The sequence below is a fragment of the Panthera onca genome, chromosome C2 (genome assembly GCF_046562875.1).
Source record: "Panthera onca isolate mPanOnc1 chromosome C2, mPanOnc1 haplotype 2, whole genome shotgun sequence".
NCBI classification, from domain to species: Eukaryota; Metazoa; Chordata; class Mammalia; order Carnivora; family Felidae; genus Panthera; species Panthera onca.
In genome coordinates, this window is record NC_138347.1 from 89,702,296 (window position 1) to 89,717,741 (window position 15,446).

The window sequence follows — 15,446 nt, forward strand, 5'->3', positions numbered from 1 at the left end:
TCTGCAGTGACACTTGTCTTCCCCTCTCCTGATCCCAGACAGGAGCTTTATATAACAAAGAGGATTGTTGACTCTGCAGAAACATAATCTGTCTTTTTTTTTTTTTTTTTTTAAGGATGAGATCTCTTTGCCTTTTTTCTTTTCTTTCTTTCTTTCTTTCTTTCTTTCTTCTTTCTTTCTTTCTAAGATTTTACTTTTGAGTAATCTCTACACCCAATGTGGGGCTCAAACTCACGACCCCACGATCAAAAGTCATGTGCTCTACCAACTGAGCCAGCCAGGTGCGCTTCTTTGTCTTTTCTAAATTTTTTCAGTCTTTAGAGAGTTTTTGATAGCAGGACTCTGTTTTTGGGAGTAGATCCCATTGAGAAGCTGGTAACAGTTAATTAGGCTCCTCACAGCAAAATGAACATTTGTATCCAGCATAAAAATTTTCATACAATTCGAAGAGAGGCCCAGTGAAATCCATTTACAGATTACAGGCTAAGAAACCACATTTTATTATATTTCAATATCTGAAAGTATTTATGCATTCCTAAACTTAAACTTGAGTGAGCTTTAATTCAATGAGCACGTAATGAACATTTGCCCATTGCCTACACTTGAAGGGGGATAAAGGAGAAACATTGGACATAGCTCCTGAGTTTTAGCTAGACCAAGGGAACACCCAGAGGGTGCAGACAGGATACAGTGCAGTAGGAAGACATTGTCAGTTTATGTAGGCAGAGAGTTACCCAAAAATGTCATCTGTGGGAGGTCTAGGAACTGACCTATAATGTGGGGAGGGGAGGGCTGCAGTCCAGCAAAGTCTCTATGCACTTGCAGATCAGGATATGAAGTGTGCACATAAGAAACACAGATGAGAGAAAAAGGAAGGCGCTTGAGTCCAGGATTTCTTACATGTTCTCCTTCAGGGCTGGACTGCTCTCAGGTTCGTGAAGAACAGGCCTTGTCAGGCAGCCTGCTCCTCTGTTGGCTCAGTTAAGGCAGGGGAACAGTGACCGTACCCTTTTAAAAGCACCTGAAAATGTTCTTAACTCTGTAAGGAAAATAACAACTGAGAATGAGTGAGTCTACATCATGAAAAAAACCAAGCTGTTTACTTAAATAGCACACCCAAACCCATATACATTTAGAACTAATTTATAGGTCTAGTTTCTGGCTAGTGTTGGGGTTCCTCACGAATTCCTCCTCACTAGCAGATCACAGAAGCCATCAACCAGGTGGCATGACTTATTTCTGCCCAGCTTCTGGGAGGTGCAGTTCTCCTTACTATAAATTCACCATGCAAAACACTTGCTATAAAATAAATTCTCTCCCGCCCTTCTGTGACTGGTGGGGTCTCATATAAGCCATCGTAGCTTTTAGCAGGAAAATGATTGACTGTTACCTAGAAGATTCCTTCCCTGAGGCTTTATGTCTCCTACCTCTCACTATCTACTAATTACTTTTTCCTCCTCCTTCCCATGGTAGCAGCAAGAGTTAAAAGGATTCAGCTTGCTGCCTTGCCAAAATTTTGCTCTTTAGCTATTGAATCTTCAGTACAAATGGGCTCCACCTGCAGATTAACACAGACACACCTGGCTTGGCAGAAATGAGGAAGACAGAGAGGAACTGGGAGACAAGAGCAACAACATACAATTAGAAGCTAACATAAGATAGTGCATGATGAGATGCTCAATTATGAGATAATTTTATATGAGTGGAATCACGTAGGAAGGCTTTATGATGAAGGAGATGTCAGTGTTGTTTGAAGTCTAGATGATAATCACCTAAATTGGAAGGACAGGCTGGATGTGGGAAGGAGAAGGGAGTGTGGAAGTATCATAGGTTTCCAGGAAGACAATAGGGTGCAGAGCAAAGAGCATGGGGCTTACAATCCATCATTGCACAAGTATTTCCCGGGAGTCTTTGTGCAGACACTGTTCTAGGTCTAGGTAGAGAGCAGTGAACCGAAGTACTTCCCCTCAGAGTGCATACAGGCTGGGGTGAGAGGATATGCTTTTGAACCTGGCTCTACAAATTATTATCTTGTTCATGTGGAGAAAACTATTCAACCTCTTTGGACCCGTGCTTCTTTAGCTATGCAACTGAGTTACATTAATTCCTTCACAGTTGAGTTAGGAATAGAATAAGCAGACAATGCACCTGAACCATGTAATAAGCTCTAAAATTCTATGGCAATTTTAGTCACCATTCCAACGGGTGAATGATAGGGTATATGATTTTTATCTTTTTTGGGGGAGGCATCCTGGCTTCTTAAATATAAATTCTATTTTGAAGTTTATTTATTTTGAGAGACAGAATGAGGAAGGGAGAGGCAGAGAGAAAGGGAGAGAGAGGGAGTCCCAAGCAGGCTCTGTGGTGTCAGTACAGAGCCAGATGCAGGGCTTGAACCCATGACCCATGAGATTATGACCTGAGAGCTGAAATCAAGAGTCAGTCGCTTAATCGACTGAGCTAGCCAGGCGCCCCTTAAATATAAACTCTTGAAAAAAGAGAAAGCTATCACCTAGCTGGTGAAGGCTCCAGTAAGATGCCAGCACCGAGTTCACCTTCCTCCCCTCTATTTGAAGGCTGTGTCCAGGACTACAGCTTTAGCTCTGGGGAGGAGCAGTGTGCAAAGTGAAAGGAAATGAACAGCTCAACATAGGCTGACTGCAGATGATGAACGAAACCCTGCAGAGGAGATCGCTGTTTGTACCTGGTTGTATGGGAGGTACACTGATTGGGGAAAGGTGTCCCTAGACTGTGGATTTAAGGATCCGGTGTGCTTTGAGTTCATGGATGAGGTTGAAAACAACGTATTTTTAGAAAGTTCATTAATAGAACTATGTTTCCTGAAGCCCACAGTGGTTAGGATCAACCGCAAATACTGTATTTCTTTCTAAGAGCTTAGGCTTGAAAGCTATGGATTTCTTTTCTTTATGTTTTCAAAAATTTCTATATGGTTTATTGGTTGTAGTGACCTAAATACCTTCATCAAGCCGCAATTAAGTCCTTGGGACTGAGCCATGTGCCTCTATGGGAGGTAATTACAAAAGCTGGATTAATTTGCCATTGAATTATTTATGTAAGCATAAATACTGCAGAGGCAATTAAACCTCAGGTATTTCTTAAGGTGCGGATAAATCAATTTACATTGTGTTCCTCCAGTTCATTTCAGAGAAAATGTTTGACAGGAAATAGAAATCTTTGTCAAAAGGCAAAAATACCTTAAGAATCCATCCCTCCATTAATTTTCTTTGCTCTCTAAACATACCCTGTGAAGTAATTTTATGTGTTATTGTAATTCTTTCCAACTGCCAGAGATAATAAGTCAAAAGACATTGAGAGTTCTCTCTTGTCAATACCAGGAAGTCAATCTTCTGTCTATTCTGGTATAATTTAGTGCAGTGAGAATCAACTGATTTCACAGATATTAACTTTATCGAATATACAAACGGAAGTGTTATAGGGAAAATAATTTCTCAGTGAACAGCAGAGATAACTTAGCAATCAGGATATGCAATCTCTTTTTGGTCTCAAAACTTAACTCAAAGCCTGGAGCGTGCCTGGAATCTACTCCCCTTCTCCCCAAAAAGCAGTGATTTATAGAAATGAAACCTGCAGGATACATATTATGCAAACGCTCTGGGGAAGTGAATCATAGCACATCCAAACTAAAATTGATGGAGCTGCAGTGAAAATAAAGTTATTAAATTTGTGGTGAAGGGGAAAATGCAAAAGGTAACACTTTAACGATATCTCGTATATAAAACCAATCAGCTATTTCTGAAGAAGTTGCTACTTGCAGCCACTGTGTCCTCTGCCCTTCTTAGCCCGTCATATACTTCCAGCCTCTGTCTTAACTTTTGGGCTTCTCTCATCATGCCAGTCAAGATTTCAGATTTATTTTACCGAAAAAAAATTTTTTTAATGTTTATTTATTTTTGAGAGACCTAGAGGGGAGGAGCAGAGAGAGAGGGAGACAGAGAATCTGAAGCAGTCTCCAGGCTCTGAGCTATCAGACAGAGCCTGAGGCGGGGCTTGAACTCACGGACCACGAGATCATGACCTGAGCTGAAGTTGGATGCTTAACTGACTGAGCCTCAGTGCCTTGAGATTTTTAAATTTTTATCACGGTTCTAGATTCCAAGCTGCATCTTATATTCTTTTCTTATGTATCAGGCCACCAAAGCCAACTCACAGCTCTCATTCAAAACCATGCTGATTTAATCCAATTCAGGTACTATTTTCCAGAGCAGCTGAACATTTCACAAATCTCATTCATCTTCATCTAGATCTTTCCGATGGTGGACACATTGAGGTATCCTAAGTAGAGAAGTTGAAGGATTCAAGACCTTACCTGACACAAACAAATTCACATGTTCTAGCACATTAAAGTAGAAGCTGTGGGAAGGTAGGGGCTTCTCTTAGTACTGATTCAACAATGAAGATACTTTAGTGCTTTGTGTATTGTCTGCGAACAACAAATGATGCATGAAGTTCCATAGTATTGGTTTGCATTGTGTGGGGGGTATAAGAGGGACAGTAAAATGTGGAGGGGACAAGCTTGAAGAATTTATTTTAATCCAGAATTCTGTGGGAAGCCGAACACAATGTCTTTCCCCAGTCTGGTTCATCCTTTACAAAGTAGAGAGTGGCTTTGCTGAAGTGCAAATCTCATTGGCATTCCTTGGCTTAAGACACATTTTTGGCTTCCCACTGCTCTTGATGTAAGGCACGACATCCTTAATATGGGCTGACAAGGCCCTGCATGGTCCGTCCCTGTCTCCCTTTCCAGATTCATCTAGTTCTGTGTGCTGCTGCCATGCACCTACTTCCTTGAAAACACTGTGCTTTGTCCTGTGCCGAGCACTGCACCTCTGTGTGGATGCTTCCTGCTGCCCAAATCCACTGATTCCTACCCATTCTTCAGATCTCAGCACAAAAGTTCAGGAAGACTTCTGGGTTCTTTGCGATATGGGAGGACAGTTCTCTGTAGATTTCTTTCATTCCTCACTGGTCCAAGCTTTTTGAGCATGTTTGAACAGTAAACAGCCTTGGAAGGTAGAGATAGTGTTTCCCCTGAGAGATCTAGAAACATACCTCCCTGGAGACATCCTGGGTAGTCAAGCCTTCTTCTTCCCCTCCTTGGAGACGTTTGCTTCCCTTCCAGAGCAGTATTGATGTTTCCCTTCTTCTCTGGAGGAGATTGATTTACATTAATTTCTCTCCAGAGGGTTAAATTGGCAGGTGGACAGTCTTACCAAGAGTCAGTCTCCTAAAATTCGAGGTTCCTTTTTTGTGCTGCATCTTATTGCAGGAGCGGGTAATATCCATTCCTGATCCAGCTGCTCTGTGGAGATTGGGCAGTGAGGGGCCATGCACAGTACTGTTGTGGCTGCTGTTTTGGTATGAGTAACACTATCTGCATCTCGGACCCAAGAGTCTTGTGTCTTCTGTCATTATAGGTTTATGAACTGCTAGGTTATCTTGTTATAAATTTGTGATCCTTCATAGTTTCTGGTAACCTACAACTGGTCAGATCGCCCTTATCACAGTACCATGAACTACTCATTTATAGCATGTATCATAACAGATTTTACATGTATTCATTATTTAATTAATTAAAGTTTCTCTCTCCCAGTGGAAGAACAGCATGTTGTATATATTTTTTTCTTGTTGTACATCTTGCACCTAAAACTGCCCAGCTTTCCTTAGGCACTTAAATATTGGTTGAATATGAAGAGAGAGGTTAATTTTAATTTAGAGGATGAGGAAAGTCTTCATAGAGAAGGAGACATTTGATGTGGGTGAGAATAGAGGACGTGCATGTCTGGCAGGGGGAACAGAGCAGTGAGTACTGGGGATGGAGCAGTGTGGGTCTGTATGAGCAATGGCTTGTGGCTTGGGTGTGGAGCAGTGTATGTGTGGTAATAATAAAAAGAGTCATTTTCTTGGCAAATGTTACTTTATTTCTGAATATAATGAAATGCAAGAAAATTCTGAAGGCCAGTGGAAATGAGAGGCTGAAGTGTTTGTGGAGACTTAATGTCAGCAAGGCTAAATAGAATCAAGAAGGGAAGGACTTAAATATGCTTAGGAATTAGTTTTCTTTCTTTCTTTCTTTCTTTCTTTCTTTCTTTCTTTCTTTCTTTCTTTCTTTCTTTCTTTCGCAGTGCTAGTGAGGAAGTAGATTTATATCTCAAAAAAAAAAAAGTTTTCCCCTTTGGGGTTGATGGAAGGAGGAAGATGATAGCTGAAGTACACTTCGTGTTTTGAGTTTCTAAGCTGAATTTAGTATCTGTTAATTCCAAGGTATTTCAGGAGCAGGAAAAGCAAGAAAAAATATTGAGGCCCCCAAACAAAACAGAATCATCAACTGTGAAAGACAACACTAACTCTCGTTTGTAAATGAGAAGGTGGAGACTGCGGTGGTTTTGCATTGTGGGCTTTCCCATGGACAGAGCCTGTTGTGTCATGTCCTGGGGAGGGATTCTGGTATGCTCCCCAGGACATGGAGACACAGCTACGCAGGAACTCCTCCAGATCAAAACCCAGGGCAGGCGCTGAGCTGAATTTTAACATTTCTGCCTGAATTAAGAATGTGTTTCTGCTTTCTTTGTTTGTTCCTTTATTTAATTCAAAAATGGAATTGGGAATTAATAAGTTACCTCTCAGGGATTCTTTAAGGGAAGAGTATAAGAATATGCAATCATGTTTGCAAAACCAACAAAATCTTTTCTCAGAGATTGACTTCAGTGATAATATGTACAAAAATTATCTCTGATGGGACTGTCATGAATAAACCTCTATCCCTTTTAGTATTTTAGGGCCCTCATTAATTCTTGAGATCTTCGGAATTCGATTATAATCTCTAGGGTTTTTCGATTCATATAATGCTGCTTGTCTTTTTGGTGAATGGCGAGAGGTAGCTATGCCTCTTGAAAGTAATCGGGTTGACTTTTTCTGGCTTTTCACTTTCTTTCCTCAGATTCTGTTACTATGGGTGTGCCTGGTTTGAATCTAACAGCATTTTCCCCCTTTCTATTCTGTTGTCATCAATCTTCTTTAGAAGGAGAGTCTAGATGAAACAAGCTGGTTAGAGCTGTGTGTAAAGTAAATGTAGACCAACTATGAGTGATGGTCTTGGGAGATGTATCAGTTAGGACCAGGTTGGGCCGCACATAATAGAAAAATCCATAACAACATTGGCTTAAACAAGATAGATGTTTGTTTCTCACATAACATAAAGCTGGAAGTAGATAATTCAGAGCTTGCATGGGGTTATGGCAGATTTGATCTTTCAAAGATGGCTATAACAATATCTTCTGCTCTTCTTAAATTGTGATCTTGCCATTCCCCGTCCTCCTCCCCCAGAGGTAAATACGAGATCCTTCTCCTTGAACCTGGGCAAAACTTGTGATTGCTTCAATCAATAGAGAGTCAAAGTGACCCTATATATTTTCTGAGGCTAGGTCACAAATGGCTCTCTAACATTTGCTTGTTTCTGCTGCCATACTGTTGGAAGCCCAGGCCACATTGGGAAGCCACGTGTAGGTGTTCTAGCTTATAGCTGCAATCCGGATCACAGCCAAAACTGAGCATGAACCTTCACACATGAGTGAGGAAGTCCACAGATGAATCCATGAGAAACCTCAGCAAGAACTGCCTAGTTAAGCTTAGTTAACCCTTAGAACCATGAGAGACAATTATAGTAAATAATTGCTGTTGTTTTATGCCACTAAATTATCATTCATCTGTTACTCAGAAATATGATTGGAATAGAGACTCAACAAAGTTTTTGGTGACCCAGGCTCCTTTAAGCTCTCTGCTCTATGATCTCTAGCACATAACTCTCATCCTCATTTTTTTAACGTTTATTTATTTTTTAAAAAAAAATTAAATGTTTTTTATTTATTTTTGAAGGAGAGACAGACAGAGCATGAGCAGGGGAGGAGCAGAGAGAGAGGGAGACATAGAATTTGAAGCAGGCTCCAGGCTCTAAGCTGTCAGCACAGAGCCCGATGTGGGGCTCAAACTCACGAACTGTGAGATCATGACCTGAGCCAAACTCGGACGCTTAACCGACTGAGCCACCCAGGTGCCTCAATGTTTATTCATTTTTTGAGAGACAGAGTGTGATCAGGTGAGGGGCAGAGAGAGAGAGGACACAGAATCCGAAGCAGGCTCCAGGCTTTGAACTGACAGCCCAGAGCCCGATGTGGGGCTCAAACCCACGAACCATGAGATCATGACCTGAGCTGATGTCGGACGCTTAACCAACTGAGCCACCCAGGCGCCCCTCTCATCCTCATGTTTTAAGATGTTGCCAGAGCTCCAGTCACCCCATCTGTTTTCCAGGCAGCAGGATGGAGGTATGGAAGAAGAAGAGTGTACTTCCGCCCTTTTAGGGAAATTCCTGCAAGTCCTATACAGTATTTCTAGGTTTTAGTGGCTGGAATTTTGTTACATGGTCACTCTCAGCAGCAGGGAAAGCTGAAAAAAATGAATCTTTTATTTTGGGTTGTAATGTACAAGCCCTAAAAATTGGGTTGTTTGGGGAGGAAGAACAGAATGGCTGTTGGATTCAACAACTGGTAGTTTTAAGGGCTTTCTCATGAGCCAAGTGCAGGAACTGTAATGCATAGAAGCTGGCACTCTTTTACTGTGTTCTCAGTGACTTTGGCTGATGGTTAGATAACCTATGTGTTTAAGTTTCACTGTAACTGGAACTTTAGTATGCTTATTTTGGTATTTTCTGCATTGGTATGGTAGCTGATAAGCAATACTTGATAAGTATCCTCTAAACTTCCTATTAAAATGTCACAAATAACCACAAAAAAGGTGGCAGCAAAGCTATAAACTGAGGAGGAAGCAAAAATACTTGAATCCAGCTGGACTATTATTCCTGCACATGGTTGGGATTCTATTTTGAAAAGCATTCTATAGCTTCATGTACTCCATCCACCATCTGAACCAGAATATTATGGAGAAAGGAGAACATTTTGATGAAGGTCAGTGATCATCCCTGACTCTGGACTCTGAGTCCTTCCCAGTGAACGAATCAGGTAGCTGTTTTCATTTACATAGGAATCATCTGCTGAACAAGAAATATCTGTGACATGTCCCCCAAATCTCCCACACTTCCCCCAAGACTCCTCCTTTCTTATATCCATTAAGGGGTCCATATGCAGACTACAACTTCCAGAATTCTGAAATATACCTTGTAGGAGATCGTCGAGGATAGGTCATGAATAACTGCATCCTGGGGTATCTCATTGCTTTAGGAAAGGCCCTTATGTAAAGGCAGAGCTGGGAAAAGGAAGAGAGGCCAGAGCACCACCAGTTGGAGTGGGGTGGGCGTGGATCATTATGAACAAGTCTACACTGAAGGACTCAACATTTCTAGATGATTCCCCTAGATGAATGCCCATAGGTTCCATGGCTGGGCAGGAGGCTGGGCACACTATTCTCCCTTCCAGGTCTAAAACGTATCTAGTCCCAAATGCTCAGGGAGGTGATGAGGGAGTCTCTCATCCTCAAGCACTCTGTGTACAGAGAAAGAGCTGATTTCATTCAGAGAGCAGTAAACAAAGCTCCCCTTAACTCAATCAGATAGAGGAAACTCAGAAAATCTTTACCAAACCGATAGCAAGTATTTATGTTTTTAAAGGGCAAAGACAAAACAAAGCCTCTGGGAGTAGCGTAAGGCCATTAAAGATTCTGTCCAATCTGTTGCTGTCCCACAAGTACACCTACAGGCTGTGGGATGAGAACTGATGAGAACCCACAGTCACTGAAAGATTTTCAATCATCAAATATTCAATTATGTTCTCTATGTCCTATTTACTAGAGCGGAGAGGCAGACATTAAAAAAAATGGTTTGCCATAATAGGAATTGGTTTCAGTTTCACAGACTCTGTACTCTCCTAGTTGCATTTGTTTGCTAGTGTAATTTAGCTGTCCACTAGCAAGAAGCACAGACAATACCAGGTACAAGTAGAAAACATTGAACATTTGCTTTTGGGCAACCTGGAGACAGAGTAACATAAAAAGAAAAAAAAAAAAACACTCCACAATTTCCACTCATTGTCTTATAATCTTCTACCTTACTGTCTGTTATTCTCTCTGTCCATTTGTTGTTACTGTATACTACCTTTTAACATGGGTCAGTGGAGAATAACTGTTATAGAATTTGCTGCATTAGTATTCACTTTATATATGCCATTCAGACATTTTATTATGGATTGAATGTTTGTGTTCTCCCCAAATTCATATGTGGATGCCCTAATCCCCAAAGGCGATATTTGGAGGCCTTTGGGATGCAATTAGGGTTAGAATAGGTCATGATGGTAGTACCTCATGATGGGATTAGTGGACTTATAAGAAGAGGAAGAGAGACAGATCCCTCTCTCTATCTTTGCCATGTGAGGACACAGTAAGAAGGCAGCCACTTGTCAGCCAGGAAGAGAGCTCTCACCAGAAATTGAATTGGCTAGGACCCAGATCTTGAATTTTCTACTCTCCAGATCTGTGGGAAAATACATTTCTGTTGTTTGCCACCCAGTTTATGGTATTTTGTTATGGTTGTCCAACCTAATATAGATTTCTATTTAAAATGGTGATAAGGAGGATGATGATAATGATAGACAACATTTAGATTTGCACCATTTGTTGGACATTGTCTTAGATGGTTTAAGGGCTTTTAATTCCACAGCAACATTATGAGTTAGGTGTTATTAATAGGTCCCAACTGACAGATAAAGAGAGTTTAAAGTCACTGAACCAAGGCCCTATAGTTAGGAAGTAGTAGACCTGGGGCTTGAACCCAAGATTGTCCTTTTCCAATACTGGATATGGTACTTCAGTTCTGAAAATTGTCAGTTGATAATTGTAGCTACTGTGCATATTATGGTTTGTTTTGTAAAGTGTGTATCTATTTGCATCTGCTTCTCACAGCATCCCCAGGAGTAGGTATTCTTGATTTTGGCCTCAAACATAGGTATCCTTGGGTCACATCTAGTGCTCTTTCCATGATGCCTGATTTGCCACTCCACATTGTAGCAGTGACTGTCAGTGCCCACACTGTCCTTTCATGTCTTATCGTGCCATTATAGGTTAACTGCATTCAATTCCCAGAACATATCTCAGTTGCTGAGTACCTTTCCTGGCTGCTGCAGCCAGTCTGCCACATGCCCAGCAGGTCTGAATTCCCAGGTATTAACACCTGTTTTCCCCTCAACCGATGACTGATGAGAGTTGCTATATAATTGCCCTCCCTCCCTCACCCTGGTGGCATAATACTAATGTGTGTCCTTCACAGGCTCTGGATTTTTCTCCCTTAATTGGGGTTGAGCTCCAACTGCTCGTAAGGGTAACTTGCTTGTGGACATGTCCCTTATTGCGTACCTTCTGTCCCTGTCTCCATTCCCATAGTGCTGTTTTCCCCCTCCTGTCAAATAAAGTACTTGCACTTGAGTTCCTTGTCTCAAATCTGGCTTCTGGAGGAGCCAACCTCGGAGAACTCTGCATTGGTGTGTGACAGTCATTATATGCTTTATCTGGCGCTTAAGGTCTTCATTATTTTATCCCGTCTCCCCAACCACATTGTAAACGGTGTGTGAACATACAGTTGTTCCTTCATGACACCTAGACCCTCGTGTGTTTGGGATTCAAGAAGGTTGTTAAGGACACTGAGCAGCCCATTGCATGGCTGCTGTGTGGGGCCTCCCGGGGCAGGGCTGGGCTCGTGATGCAAACTCACTGTGGGCTGCTGTGGTGACTCATATAGTCCTAACTCATTCTGTCTCTCAGTAACATTTTATCTTGAGATGCTTAATAATCTTTTTGAGTCTAGGTTTGTCACCCATTAAAAACAGTGGCTGTCTTGAAAACAGCAGTGGCCTCACCCTGATTTTGAATTTTTCCTGGGGCTGAGTACTCCCAGGGAATTTCCCATAAACTTGTGTTTGGAAGTACATATGCTGTTTTTGACTTATTGGTTATTCCACACATGCTATGTGCTTACCTTTTATATCTGTGTCACAGCTGTTATAGTTGTTTATTACACTAAACAAAGTTCATCTGAACTTCAGTTGCAAGTTTGTGTTAGGATTACATTCAGATCAAAGTTCATCTTTGCGCTACTTACTAGGAAAAAAGAGGGTTTGTTAAGTTTGGTGTAGGTAAAAGTTTGTCTGGGAAATATTTATTTCCCTAAAAGAAGCTTTTCTTTTATTGTTTAAACTACTATTTCGCATATATTTATAAGGCAAACAGAAGCAGAGACTTGGCTTTTTTACGCTAATAACAAGCCATTGTTTATTCACTGCTGCAGAACTTTTATTGAGTGATAATGGTGTTTGAATGAACACATGCTGCACTGGCTAGGGTGCATGAAACATCTCTGGACTCATTTAGGTGTCACACTAGACTGCCCTGCTGGAATTTGGACTGTGGAGTGCCATTTAATCTATGTGTGTTCGCAGGGAGAGGAGAGAATTGGTTAAGCATGAAGCTTCCCATCACATTCATGGGTGGTATGATGGACACTTTTTGAGTGGCGGCCCAGCTCCCAGTAATTCAACATGTTCTGATCCATGGGCATGGACTCCCAGCTGCCATCTGCCATGTCTGATCCAATATGACCTTGCTTTCTTGGCAATAGCTTATTTTTCTCAGTGGTATCCTCTGAATGTAAATTGGGTCATTTATATTCTCTCTCTTGGAAATTTTAGAATTTTAAACCAAAAACAATGGACCTGAGGTTCATTATGATTGAGTGATGTCAATGCCAGCCTTCCAAAGGAGTAGTTCTCAAGCCTGGCTATACACTGAGATCAGCTGGAGAGTTGTTAAGTATACTTATTCATGGGCCTCAGCTCCAGAGATTCTAATGTAATTTGTTTGAGTAGAGCCTTTGCATTGCTTTTATTTCAAATCTACCCATGTTGGGGAGGAAAACTTCTTATTCTACCCTTGATTCTTTGGCTGGTCTAATAACCAAATTAACATAAGACAAATTAGCAAGAGGAAAACAAATTTAATTCACCACAAAGACAATGAGACTCAAGGACAAACTGGGCAAATGAGGCTTATATGCCATCCTGAGCTAAAGAGTGGGATCTGGTGCTTCAGCGGGGAGGTGGGCGATTCACAAGACCATAAGAAGAACAGATGTTTGGTAATTAGATGTTTGTCCTGCCGTACAGATAGGCCATTCAGTTAAAAAAAAATTATCGTTGGTAATAACTCTTTCTGGTCAGGTCCCCTATCTAAATTCTTCAGCTAGTTTAAGGGAGAGGTAAAGATTTTTCTGGAATCTGCTGGGTCTTGATTGTCTTCAGCTCAAAATAGTCCACATACCAAAGTAACACATTTTGGGAAACTTGTTCTGAACCCCTTCACCCATGTGATTCTATTATGTACTCAAGGTCAAAAATCAATGCGCTATTGGAAATTGCCGAAGAAGTCCCTGGAGAGGCATAAAATCCTTCCTGTGTCCTTCTAATAGATATTCTGTCTCTCTCTCTCTCTCTCTCCCTTCCCCTCCCTCCCTTCTTCCTTGTAGATGTCTCTGAATATAGCCAGTGTTCACATTTATTCCTTACTACTAGAAGTATCATAATTATTATAGATTGAAGGGGAGCAGAATATACCACCCCAGAATATGTCTCTTTGGCATAAGGATTATTTTTGTCCGATTGTTTTTTAAGAAACAGCAGACGCAGTAGAAGTTACCCTTTTGTAAGAGACGTTTACATGTATAAGGGGAGTCTCCATTTCTAAGGGTGTCTTTCTCTGTACCAGGAAGGTTGACCAAGTGTCTAGAAACTCTTATTGGTGGAGAAGGCTCTGAGGAATCTGCATAACAACTGTATCCTTGTTTACTGTGCTCTCCTGGTAACCGCCCCAAAATGGCTCCCTAACCCCCAACATCTTTTGTCTTTATGCGGAGATGTTATTTAAGGTGATGGCCTGGGCCATTTCAGAGATAACTCAGTTTTCCCAGGTATTTCTCCTGTATATAGGAAGCATATTTGTTATTATTCTTGTTATTTTACTTGTTTGGTTTTCTTCTTTTAATCTGTCTTTTTTATTACCAAGGTATCTCAGTCAAGAACCTAGAAGGGTAGAGGACAAATTATTTTTCCTTCCCCACTAGATGATATCAGTGTCAAGATTACCATCTTTGGAATTTTTTGGTTCATAAAAGTATATCAGTTAGCCATATAACTCCCCATTTTGCCATTATGGATCTGGGCTTTTAAAAATCACTATTCTGTGTTTTCCAGTATTTTCCTAAAGGGTCCTTCATATTCCCCTTAAGATACGAATATTTGGTTTTTTTAGGGTTTCAGGCACTAATTCTATTTCCTTATTTTAGCTTCCTATTTTTATGTCTGCATAATTCTTGTCACACTGCCCAGATTGTAACTTTTGGGAGCAAATAATAAAGATAGAATGTTTTGAATTTACATTGGGTGAACTGGAGTTTATATCTTTTCTCTTCACTCTCAGTAGCCCCAATGTGTGTGTATGTGTTACTGCATGTGTGTGAGCACATGTGTGCATGGGTATTTTAGTATATATGCAGTTGCACTCCTCACACTTTAATATATTATAAAATATTTACCTTTCTTCTTTTTCTGGCTGTCCTTCATTTTCCTTATTTGCTCCACATGATTCCAAAGAGATGAGAAACTTAATATGAGCATTTGTGTTGCTTACTGTCAGTCTGAAAAACAATTGCCAATAGACTCTATTGGTTTGTATCATCAAACATACATATAGTCTCTCTCTCCCTCTCTCTCTCTCTCTCTCTCTCTCTCTCTCTCTCTCTCACACACACACACACACACACACACAATCAAATTTTAGTGTAACCAAATTGCCGAATATGTCTTTGGCATGGCTGCCTTGTCAGTGACCAGATGAGACTTCTGATACAGGACTCAGTATGTATATGCTCCCCAGCTGTACGGACCAGCTGGCAGATGGCACCATGCTGGCACAGGGGTACTGTTAGCCCCACCAGCATGCCATTCCACCCAGAAATAGAACCAGAGGGTTGATTTCTCCCTCTGCACTGTCAGCAGAAATGTCCTTTCAGAATCACTTAGGATAGTTTTGTGAGTATGAAGGAGATCCATTTATTAGCATAACTTATCTAGTAGCCTTATAGCCTTATTTAAGATTGGGAGAACCCAGCGATTTTTAATTGAAAATACTGGTTATGAACTGCTATGAGATTTAATAATGTTATTTCTGCCTTAAAATTCCATTACCCAGGATTGAGCCAAAGTGCTTTTGTGAGTCACTTGGATTCATCTCCTGGCCAGCTGCACATTTGATTTTGAATTACTGTGCTGCCTTGGGTCCAAGAAAATGCCCACTGTTCTGACATCCTTTCTAGTTTCTGTTTTAAAGTGAGGAATGATAAACTGGGCTGGGGACCA

General features: G+C 41.0%; 1 non-coding gene across 1 annotated transcript; it reads right to left on the reverse strand.

Moving 5' to 3' along the window:
* Positions 1-210: 210 nt before the first annotated feature.
* On the reverse strand, positions 211-283 carry TRNAK-UUU (transfer RNA lysine (anticodon UUU)). Its single transcript has one exon. It is a non-coding gene; the product is annotated as a tRNA-Lys (tRNA).
* Between the last annotated feature and the right edge of the window lie 15,163 nt (positions 284-15,446).